Source organism: Microtus oregoni, unplaced genomic scaffold (genome assembly GCF_018167655.1).
Source record: "Microtus oregoni isolate MIOR12 unplaced genomic scaffold, Mior012 000063F_ref0000156, whole genome shotgun sequence".
Lineage (NCBI taxonomy): Eukaryota > Metazoa > Chordata > Mammalia > Rodentia > Cricetidae > Microtus > Microtus oregoni.
This window is the reverse complement of record NW_024543873.1, coordinates 1,988,231-1,999,239: the sequence shown is the minus strand read 5'-3', so window position 1 is coordinate 1,999,239 and position 11,009 is coordinate 1,988,231. Positions and strand designations below refer to the sequence as shown.

General features: G+C 46.0%; 1 pseudogene; it reads right to left on the bottom strand.

Annotated features, from left to right (window-relative positions):
• Positions 1 to 771: 771 nt before the first annotated feature.
• On the bottom strand, positions 772 to 2,698 carry LOC121439867 (annotated as a pseudogene).
• Positions 2,699 to 11,009: the final 8,311 nt, after the last annotated feature.

Sequence of the window (11,009 nt, the reverse complement as noted above, 5' to 3'; positions counted from 1 at the left end):
GGTGCCCAGATCGAAACTCCGCGCTTCTTGGTTAGCTCGCGAACAAAGGGCCCACCCCGCTCGCTGCGGGCAGGCTATGGGAACAAAGGAGCTACCGGCCACCCCTTTGTCCTCCCGGTTCGGATTCGGTCCCAGCGTCCTAGCAGGCTGGGCAGGGAGGCCACTGTATTCTTTTAAACACTGCTTGGCCCATTAGCTCTAGCCTCTTAATGGCTAATTCTCACATCTTGATTAACCCATTTCTAATAATCTGGGCAGCACCATGAGGGGATGGCTTACCAGGAAGGATCTTAACCTGCGTCCATCTTGGAGAGGAGAGCTATAGCGTCTGTCTCACTGCCTTCTTTCTCCCAGCATTCTGTTCTGTCTTCCCTGCCTACCTAATTTTCTGTCCTATCAAAGGGCCAAGGCAGTTTCTTTATTAAGCAATGAAAGTAACACATAGACAGATGACTCTCCTCCTCAGTCCTCGGGTGTACAAAGTTTGAGGGCCTTGAAGGCTAGGTCAGACACTTATTGGAAATAGAGATGTAAGCCAATCATGGATTGTGAGGCAGGGTCAGTGTATTGTCCACTGCCAGTAAGCATGTCAAAGGTGACATTAAGTACAAATTTCAAATTTGTATGGGCTTGGGTCTCTGCTGCATCAGACCCATTGGAGGAAAACTGAGGGGTCAAGAATAGCCTTTAACATGGAGTACCAATTGTCATCGGTTTGAAGCTGCATGGGCCATTGTCTGAGTACTTGCTTAAAGTAACAAGAATCAGGGATTATCTGTCACCCTTGCATGCCCCTGCATGGCTCCCAGCCTGTTCCTGGCCCTGCTGCCACTGGGAGAGCTCATAGATGACAAGGACAACATTGCTGGGGCCTCCAGACTCCACAGGAATGGGATGCACTCAGAAGCACTCAAGCTTATCGAAAATGGACTAGAACCACAGATATTGGATCTGGCACTGACCCTCCTCATTCATTCATATTGTAACAAACACAGGTGCTTGGCCTTGCCCTGGGCGTTGAAAGTGAGGACATATTCATCACATCTTGTCTCACTGTGACATATTAGGAAGACACCAAGGGAGCCAGTGCCTCCTTCCAGCACCACCTGGGCAGCCTTGAGTCGAGAGAGCATGCCATGGAACCAAGGATATCCTGAGAGGGGCTGATCCCCCTCAGCACCTTCTGATTCCCCCTGGAATAGGAATGACCCTGTAGCTACTTCTGGAGTATCCAGGGGAGGGGAGGGGAGAGGATTGAGAGGGGATAAACTGTCCCTGCTGGGGTCTCCTCCTCAATGGAAATGTGAGGGGGCAATTTCGGAGGAAGCAGTTCCATTGAGTCAAAGTGGGAAGCAGCAATGGAGGCAGAACTGGGTGGGGGGGGGGAGGATGCTGATGACTGGTTGGAAAGGCCCCTATAAGCTCCCTGCTACAAGCGTTTGTTACTCTTGCTGGGTCCCAGCAGCAGATCCTAGCTGGGCAGACTCTCTGAATGATTCAGCCAGGCTGTCTGTGTTATCCTTTGTGAGGGAGGAGGTCCCAGGGGCCACAGGAAGGGTCATAGAATGGGGTTGATAGCAAGGCAGAGCCTGAGCTTAGGCACTCCTGGATGTCAGATACTCAGGCCTTTACATGAAGTACATCAGTTATTTGTCTCCAGAATATACTCTGAAGGGCCTTCTACCTTAATCACAAGCATATTCTCCCTGTTAGGCATCTCTATGGCAGTGGCTGTGCAGATATCAGTGACAGTAGAACAGGGAATGCTGAGTCATGGCTGGGATGCCTTGGGTGGTATAAAGAACTCCAAGCAACTTCTTCCTTTTTCATTTCCTTCACTTCTGAGCATTAGGTGACACTTCTGTCACTGAGGATGCCCTCTTCCCCCTGAGGTCAGCCCAGCCGCCTTTTCTCCATGACCCACTCTTGCTGGGTCAGGGGCAGCTTCTTCAGCCCCCATAAAACTGAGCAGCTCTTCTCTCTGTACCATTCCTGCTCCATCTTTCAAGGTTCTCCCTCAATGACTCAGTCCATCTCTCCCAGAGGACGTGCCATCACTAGTCAATACCCTACCAACTGTCCCAGCACAACCAAGGAGTGGGAGCTGCTGTTTTTACCTAGGACTGGAGGGCCTGATGTGGTCTCCAAGGCCTAATTGGGGAGGAAGAGTCAGTGACTCCTTGCAACTGCAGGGTGCTTGGTACAGAACCTCTGACTGAGTCACCCACTGAATGGAGGGAAAAGCATTTCTTGAGCTTTGACTTTGAGGACATTGTAGAGGAGGAAGAGACTGAGGAAGGAGGGGGACCAGCTAAGTCCTCAGAAGATAGAGATGGGCCCAACACAGCCAGGGACCCTCCTACCCTGCAGCTGTCAAGGGACAAGTCATGTGGTGGTGCAATCGCCACACCAGGGCTCAATGGGGCCAAGACAGGTAGGGAGAGTCAGCCCGAGGCCCAGGCCACCTCAGCTTTGAACTGTAGGAATAGCTCAGCAAAATGGCCAGAAAAGGCAGCTTCTGCTCCAGGCTCTGCATATTGTGTGTGGGAGACCAGGTAGAGGCAAAAAGAGTAGGCAAGATCCAGGGCAGCAGCCCTCACATGGAACTCACAGACCTCTTACCAACTTGGGGGAGGGAGTGGTGGCAACACTGGTGGAGAAGGAAGACCCCATCCTCTGGGGACAGGACACCAATCATGATGCACCCCAGGAGGAGCCTGTGAGGAGGGGCAGCAAAGAAGAAAATGACCAGAAGACACAGGGTGAGCAGGAACAACTGCATCTCAGCCAAACTAGTGGAAGTAGCAGTCATCTACTTCCAATCCCAGAACGTTCCAATCCCAGAAGGGAAAGGGGATTCAACCACAGTCGAACATTCAAAGCCTTTCCATGAATTAAGAGACTGGCCACCGCCCTGATGGCTCTTAGCTGGTGGTCACATAACCGGATGTTACGGGAGAGAAGTGGATAGAAAAGGTCCAAAAGTCCACACTCTGAAGAGCAGTCGGAACTCCCCATTAAAGCAAGAGAACCTTCAGATAATCCCAGAGAATGGCCCTGGGCAAAAGTCATCAGTTGCTCTCAGTCCTCGAAGGAGGGAGTCCGCATGAAGACAAGGACAAGGACAGATGGGAAGGGGAAAGTAGTGTTTGCAGACCCAACGGAGAGTGCTGCTTGTGGTGAGGGACTTGTGTGATTTGTTAAGCCACAACCATACACTCACACAGTGTCTCCAGGCAAAAGGACCAGTTGGAGGGTCGTTTATTGGTTCTACCTCCTGGGTGATCAGCACTTCTGTGGAGGTACCAGGATCAACCCTGTCACGATGGAGAGTTCCTAACCAGGAAGACAAACAGGGGAAAGCAAGGAAATGGAAAGCAAAAGAAGGGCTCAACTCACCGAAAACAGCCAAAGGGGGTAAACTCAAGACCCTGGCTGGTGGAGAGTCACTCTGGGAATGGCAGTGAGAGCAGCAAACAAGAAAGAAAATGCCCAAAATGAGTATTAGGAGAACCCAAAAGGCAAGCAAAAGGAAAAGGTTCATCTACGCTGGGTGCCAGTTGTTGCTGCCGGTTGTGTGACCCCCAGTTCCTGTGGGGCAGGGGGGGTAAAGAGGCACGGAGACAACAACACAGACTCTGGAGAATTAGCTAATAAGAGGCGACAGATATGGGCTAGACAGTGTTTAAAAGAATAGAGTTTCCATGTAATTATTTCAGGAAAAGCTAGCCGGGTGGCGGGAAGCAGCCCCGCGGCTCCTACTACACCTCCCCCAAAATGAGTCTCCTCTAACTGTAGCGTGTCCCCCAAGAAACATGCAATCTGCTCCTTCAGCTCCTGTCATAGCAGGATGACATAATCAGACACAATAAAGCACTAAATGTGAGGCTGAGGAAACATAAGAAACTCAGTAGTCAATAATCTAGTCTGGAATTGGGGACCTTGAAAGCTGCCAGAAATACTGTCTCCGCAGAACACTTAAGAAGCCACTACCTAAATAGGAAATGGTAAGCCAATAGCTACTCAATGCGATCAATGTCCTTCAAAGGCAGATCATGAGACAAAGATGCGTGTATCCTAGCTGGCCCGATCCTGATGGTGATCTTATTTCTCAAGAGTCAGCGAGTTTACATATTGTTCAGCACACAGCAACAAAGCCTCCACAGAACTTCAAACTGCCAAGAGCAGCAGCAGAGGAAGAAATCTCCCTAGCCTCAGGGAAGACAGCAAAGAATTGAAATGACTAAGGTAATGAACACCTGCCTGTTCTGACTCTAGTTTGTCTACTTAGACAGTTTTTGGCCCTCTACTTCCTTTCCCACAGTGGTCATATCTGCCTTGCCAACACATTTGAGATTTCCATGGCTTTAACCACAGTTCTGGTGTTATTAACCAAAATTGGCAAATTATGTCCAAAATAACTTATGCTCTGCTGGAATGAACTAACTCAGCTAACTTTGATGTATATTATGGTCTTTGTGGTTTCTGCCTTTTAAAATGCTGTATCCTGGGGCTGGAGAGATAGCTCAGTAGTTCAGAGCACTGGTTGCTCTTCCAGAGGTCCTGAGTTCAGTTCCAAACAACCACATGGTGGCTCACGACCATCGATAATGAGATCTTGTGCCCTCTTCTGGCATATAGACAGAACACTGCATACATAATAAATCTTTTCAAAAATTGCTGCATCCCTGAGCTTGGATAACAAGAGAATTTTCAGAGGTACAAGCCCATTCTTGGTCTGGCCATCAATAGCAAGGATTTAAAACTTTTTTTTTTTGGTTTTCTGAGACAAGGTTCCTCTGTATAGCTTTGGAGCCTGTCCTGGAACTCACTCTGTAGACCAGGATGGCCTTGAACTCACAGAGATTTGTCTGCCTCTGCCTCCTGAGTGCTGGAATAAAAGGCGTGCACTGCCACCACCTGGCTCACATTATTATCACAATCAGTTTTTTTAAGATTTAGTTTTATTTTGGACTTAAAACTTTTAACTGGCTTAGTCAGCATGGCCATCAATACCTGTCTCACATGTATCATTACAAGAATAAACTTTTAAAAACATATATTCGTAACAGTGATGTCCATGTTCACAGGTATCAGGCATGTTTCTAGCTGTCTTACCTTCTAAAGGAATTCAGCTTAATGTCACATATTATTAAAAGCACACTTTCTTAGACTATTTCTCAGTATTTTGGGGATGCCTATGCATCAATGTGATAGACTATTGTCCCAAGTTCCGTTTTATTCTTTTTTAGTTTACTGAAACAATGCCAACAGTTTGTTGCTATCTGTATGCCCAAATTTTCACCTAATAGTTAAGTTCTCTCAGCAGGGGGTTTCATAGCTGATACCCTGATGGTTTCAACCCAGGACTGTGTACATAACACAGAGACAGAAACGTTGGTGCAGACACTAACTTGTACCTGATCTGTACTTCATGTTGGCATACCCATCCTTGAAATGGAAGGTTTGTGACGCGGAGTCAGAGAGAAGCCATGGCACTACTGCCAGAGTTCTGATTTTAGTGCCTAAACTTTAGCCAGTAAGCCACAGCCTCGTGGCAATACACAGATTACTAGAAATGGGTTAAACTAAGATGTAAGAGTTAGCCAATAACAAGTTAGAGCTTATAGGCAAAACAGTGATTTAATTAATATAGTTTCTGTGTGATTATTTTGGGGCTGAACAGCCAGGAACCAACAAGCAGCTTCCTCCCAGCATTCAGCTTAGATTTCCACAGGCCCCAAGTTCTCAGGAGAAATAATAGTAGGATTGCATCACCTCCTGCTGATTACATCAATTTCACACACTTCCCACATACTTTTTAAAAACTTTTTCTCACTGGGCTGTGGTGGCACATGCCTTTATTCCTACCAGCACTAGGGAGGTGGCCTACAAGAGTTAGTTCCAGGACAGGCCCCAAAGCGACAGAGAAATCCTGTCTCAAGAAACCAAAATCCAAAACAAACAAAAACAAAACAAACAAAAAACTTTGCCATGCCAGCACCGCAACTGTAGTTCTTATGAGCGAGGGACGGCAGGATTAACACACAGCACAAATTCAGGTTCTGCAGACAAGCCTTTAATCCACTTTCTCACACAGTATATACAGCCTTCAGCAGGTGAGGCTTAGCCAGTAAAAGCAGGAAGCTCATCACCATAATTCACATAGCTTAGGGGTAAATATCCTTACAAACATTGCTGAAAACAACAGATTGTTCCTGTTTTTGTTCCTGTTTTCAGAACAACCAACCACAAGAGTGCAAAACAGATCAAGTGGGGGGTGTGAAGGCCTGCCCTCAAGGGACCCAACAATTCCCCCCTTTTTATTTTAAAAGCATGAGAGCCCCTATCTTAGGACTCCCCCAGATAGAGACTCTTGCTCGTCTACGGGAGGCCTTAATCCCTGTCTTAGGCGAGCTCTCTATACTAGGATAGTTTCCCTTTGTAGGGATCCCTCATGACTTCTGCAGCATCTGCAACCAGACTTTTGGCACTTCCTGATTACCAAAAGACAGCCCGAGCAACACTTCTTGAGTGAAAGTGTGCTGTGTGTGGGATTGCCGCAAAAGTGGCAGAGAATCCAAAAACAGATAACCCCAATAACAATATCAGCACAAGTGAGAGCATTCCGGACAATTTCTGGACCCAACTGGGCCATGGCAGTCCACCGACTGGATCCAGACACAGCAGGGACCCGTGTGCTATTAATACTAACAATATGATAAGCTGTCTGCAGGGTAAAATTCAAAAAGGAGGAATTCCAAGGGCCATTCAAATATGCATTTAACTGTTTAACCATATCAGAAGCATTTACAACATTAGCAGGTATAATGTATAAGACATTTGTTGCAGGAGCCAAAGGGAATCTACCTGTTCCTGCAAAAGTGCAGTTTGTTGATTTAAATTTAAAAGTCCAAATCTAATAGGAGAGTTCAGAGCATTCTGTGTCTGCAGGGCCTTGCTAACCCTTCCAGACAGCTGATCCACAGTCTCTGCAGTCACAGCCATCTGAGAAGTGGCAACTCTAGCAACTGTAGCCACAGTGGTAGCAACAGCAATAGCAAGAACAATTGTAGCTGTTATCCCAAAGTCTCACCGCTGTTGATAAAGGATGGTCTCCTGATGTTCTTGAGGCACTGGCAGAGGAATCACAGCAGACACTTGAACGATCAAAGCTCCATCAGAACTGTCCCAGCAATTACCCAGCTTGCAGATCCTGGAAGAACAATTAAGAATATCACCCTCCAAAGTGCCATTCCACAATACAAAGAAAAATGGGGTAAGAACACAAGCAGAGGATCAAAATGTCATATTGCATCCAGCAGTATAATTTATCTTTAGAGAGGTTTCAAAAAGATCTGTTTGGTTAAAACTGGGAGCGGCATTAAAAACAATTACTAATACCTGGAAAAGGTGGAATTTTTCATTGTGGGCCTATGGCCATACCACCACATGTCTTTCCTTCCTTTTAACAAATCAGGCTCTGGAGTGATACATTTTCTCCACATAACTGTGGGGTGGAGATTAAAATCTCCATCAGCATCCCAACACCAAGGAGCAGGCTTGGGACCATAGATATATGTTATATTTGTTTTAAAATCCTCTTTCAGGATGGGATGCAGTATTTTCTAAATTCTCTCACCCTACTATGAATATGATTATTAGTAAATTCTGCAATAGAAGCATTATGGAATAATAAACATCCATGATGAAAGGAGGACTCCTTCACCAATGACAGGTTACTAAGATTAATAAGACAAAGAGTGGAAACAACCTAGATGCCCTTCAATGGAAGAATGGATGAAGAAAGTATGGAATATATACACGCTAGAGTACTACTCAGCAGTAAAAAACAATGACTTCTTGAATTTTGCATGCAAATGGATGGAAATAGAAAACACTATCCTGAGTGAGGTAAGCCAGACCCAAAAAGAGGAACATGGGATGTACTTAGTCATAATTGGTTTTTAGCCATAAATAAAGGACATTGAGCCTATTATTCGTGATCCTAGAGAAGCTAAATAAGAAGGTGAACCCAAAGAAAAACATATAGGCATCCTCATGAATATTAACCTTTATCAGGCGATGAAAGGATATAGAGACAGAGATCCACATTGGAGCACTGGACTGAAATCTCAAGGTCCAAATCAGGAGCAGAAGGAGAGAGAGCACGAGCAAGGAACTCAGGACCGCGAGGGGTGTACCCACACATTGAGACAATGGGGATGTTATATCGGGAACTCACCAAGGCCAGGTGGACTGGGTCTGAAAAAGCATGGGATAAAACCGGACTCTCTGAACATAGCGGACAATGAGGACTGCTGAGAAGTCAAGAACAATGGCACTGGGTTTTGATCCTACTGCATGTACTGGCTTTGTGGGAGCCTAGGCTGTTTGGATGCTCACCTTACTAGATCTGCAAGGAGGTGGGTGGTCCTTGGACTTCCCACAGGTCAGGGAACCCTGACTGCTCTTTGGGCTGATGGAGGAGGGGGAGTTGACTGGGGGAGGGGAAGGGAAATGGGAGGTGGTGGCGGGGAGGAGGCAGAAATCTTTAATAAATAAATAATAATAATAAAAAATAAGACAAAGAGCATCCATTAATGGAAAGGCAGCTGTACTGTTTCCCTGTTCAGGATCAACTTGGGCTGAAGCTGTCCCCACTGTTATGTTGCCAGCAAAAAGTGAAGGAAAGAGGGGGCTATTTTTACTAACTGGCATTAAAAGTTGGGGGTTTCTCACCAAACTCCCAATCACCCATGATTCTGTTGTTGTTACCAGAGTCATCACCTGAAGCAGAAAGAGCGTCGAGGTCCTCATCCTGGGTCACTGGCTGTACACACTGCTCTGGAACCCAAATTGGTTTATCCACTCCTGGAGGAAAAACACATAGAGCCCCCCTCACCTTTGCCAACAGGGGGGTTGGTTCCATCCATGTTCCTGCTTGCAGATCTTTCCAACAAACCCATCTTAGGCTCTGAGCCCTAACTTGTGTATGGCGCTCCATAGACAAGCTCCCTTCAGCATCCACAGTCAAAAAATTTAAAATAAAGAGAATGGTGGATATTTGAGTTGCTGGGGAGAATATTAATTCCTCCCTTTTTATTTTTTGAAAATATTGCTTGAGGGTCTGATTGGCTCGTTCAACAATTGCTTGATCCATTGGGTTATATGGGATGCCTGTTTTATAGGAAATTTCATAGAATGAACAAAAGGATAATTTTTTTTCCTGATATATGCTGGGCCATTATCTGTCTTAATAACCTCAGGTTTGCCCATATAGGCAAAAGCAGATAGGCAGTGTGCAATAGTATCTGTTGCTCATTATCCCGAATGCAAGGATGCGAAAATTACTCCTGAAAAGGCGTCTACTGATACATGGACAAACTTAAGTTTCCCTGCAGCAGGCAGGTGTGTAACATCCATCTGCCATAACTGATTTGGTCGTAATCCTCATGGGTTAACTCCTAAATTGGGGTTGCTTAGGAAAGGAGCACACTGAGGACAAGATGATGTAATGGCTTGTGCTACTTCTCGCGTGCATCGAGTATGATGTCGAAGGCAGCGTGCATTAAGGTGAAATTTATCATGTATTTCTTGGGCGCGGTTGAAAGTAAAGCAAACATGTATATGTTTATCAGTTAAATCATTACCTGCTGACAATGGCCCAGGCAGCCGGTATGACTGCGGATATGTCCGACAAACAAAGGCTCAGTCTGCTGCTAAATCAAATGCTGAATGCAGCTGAGCAAATGATGGACCTTAGAGGTAGGTGATATATATGCAGAGGTCTCCAATGGTTTAAAGATGTGGGCCATATACACACTATCAGTATACAAATTTACAGGTTCCCCAGGGACGAGCTGGAGTGCAAGGAGGCAGGCTGTTACCTCTGCAGCTTGGGCTGATACATCCTTCACAGGACGCTTCCATACTTTTCCTCCAGAAACCACTACTGCATTACCTTTAGGGGAAGCATCTGTAAAGACAGCACGAGCTGAGGGTATGGGAGATCCTTTAATCACTCAGGGGAATATAATGGGATGATTTTTGAATAGGACCATTAATAGATGCTGAGGATAATGAGAATCAAAACTTCTGGAAAAGGAGGTGGGAAAAAGGGTCCACTAATCATGGTACTGCTGTAAATGTACTAGCTGGTCTTTGGTATAAGGTGTTATAATCTTGTCAGGGTACTTCCCAAATGTCTAGGCAGCAACCTCCTTAGCTTTCCAAAGCAATTTTAATATAGCTTCATAGTATGGGGTGACTACCCTCGCTGGAGAGGCAGGCATGTGTACCCATAAAACAGGTCCATCCTGTCAAAAGACTCCCATAGGGGCAAAATTGGAGGACTATTTGCCATTCCCTGTGGGAGTACAATCCAATGGAATCGCAAAGCTGGTTTCTTAAAATTAACTGAAGGGAGGCTAAAAGAAAAATGAAGGCAATAAATCAACTATAATTATATGCCAACCCTGAGGTATGGCTGAAGGGAAGGGCAATTCCTGCTGAAGAGAACTCATAGGCTGCATCACCTCATTAAGAGTCTGGAGGTCCTGTAACAGTTTCCATCTTCCAGATTTCTTTTTAACAATAAAAATGGGTGTATTCCAAGGGGAAGTGGAGGGGACAATGTGCCCAGCCTGCAGCTGATCTTCGACCAAGACATGAGCAGCCTGCAATTTCCCTTGAGTCAAGGGCCACTGCTCCACCCAAACTGGATCATCAGATTTCCAAGTTATAGGAATTGGGGCAGGCTTGGGAAAAATGACCCTAACTAAAAATGGCCTAGACCACTTTAGTCTCCCAGCAGTCTGGGAATTTTTTTTATTTGGTGTTACTGGTAGCGACTGGCTCTGCAGATTTTTTTCATGCCCTGCCCTGGTCTCCATCCCAGTTGCTGCATGATTTGGGCTGCTGGGGGTTGTGGAGTGGGCTGAAGGGTCAAGACAGCTCCCATCTCACTCAGGACATCTCTTCCCCAGAGATTAACAGGGAGTCCTGGT